Source organism: Lipotes vexillifer, unplaced genomic scaffold (genome assembly GCF_000442215.2).
Source record: "Lipotes vexillifer unplaced genomic scaffold, Lipotes_vexillifer_v1.1 scaffold39, whole genome shotgun sequence".
NCBI classification, from domain to species: domain Eukaryota; kingdom Metazoa; phylum Chordata; class Mammalia; order Artiodactyla; family Lipotidae; genus Lipotes; species Lipotes vexillifer.
In genome coordinates, this window is record NW_006787038.1 from 208,925 (window position 1) to 209,416 (window position 492).

The 492-nt window shown below is 59.1% G+C and overlaps 1 protein-coding gene across 1 annotated transcript in view; it reads left to right on the plus strand.

The window, feature by feature from the left end:
• The first annotated feature begins 202 nt into the window (after positions 1-202).
• RBM25 (RNA binding motif protein 25) overlaps positions 203-492 on the plus strand; it is a 51,729-nt gene continuing 51,439 nt past the window's right edge. Inside the window, exon 1 of the mRNA XM_007459699.1 lies at positions 203-394. The gene's annotated coding sequence lies outside the window, so the exon portion shown is untranslated. The remainder of the gene's footprint in view (positions 395-492) is intronic.

Genomic DNA, 492 nt, shown 5'->3' on the forward strand with positions numbered 1-492 from the left:
ATGGCGTCGCGTAATCATAAGATTCAATCAGCTCCAATCAAAAATGGCAGGGTGGGTCGTAACATACAGCTCGAGCCCTTCTAGCCCTCATTAGGCGCTCCTCTCTATGGTTATTTGCCGCTGCGTGGTGATTCAGAGCCAAGAGTGACGATTACCTACCTACGCTCTTCTCTATGGTCCTCCTCTCCACGCCCCCAGCCGCAGTGCACGCCGGGCAATAGGAAGACCTCCAGAAGCTCCCCGCGCAGCGCGGATGTGTTTGCGGCCTGTGAGAGTAGGCGCTTCGGCACTAGTCTCCCGGTTAGCGGCGCGCAGAAATCTCGAGCTGGTGGAACCCCTCTCATAACTTGGAGCCCGGAAGGCCGCGAAGGCAGTACAATTTCTTCAGCGGCGGGTGAGTTCGCTCCACTGAACGCGTGTGGAAACCGGGAGACAGGGTCCTTCGGCTGGGGGAGGAGGGAAAGCCGGGGAGCCTGCGAAAGGGCTGGGGTG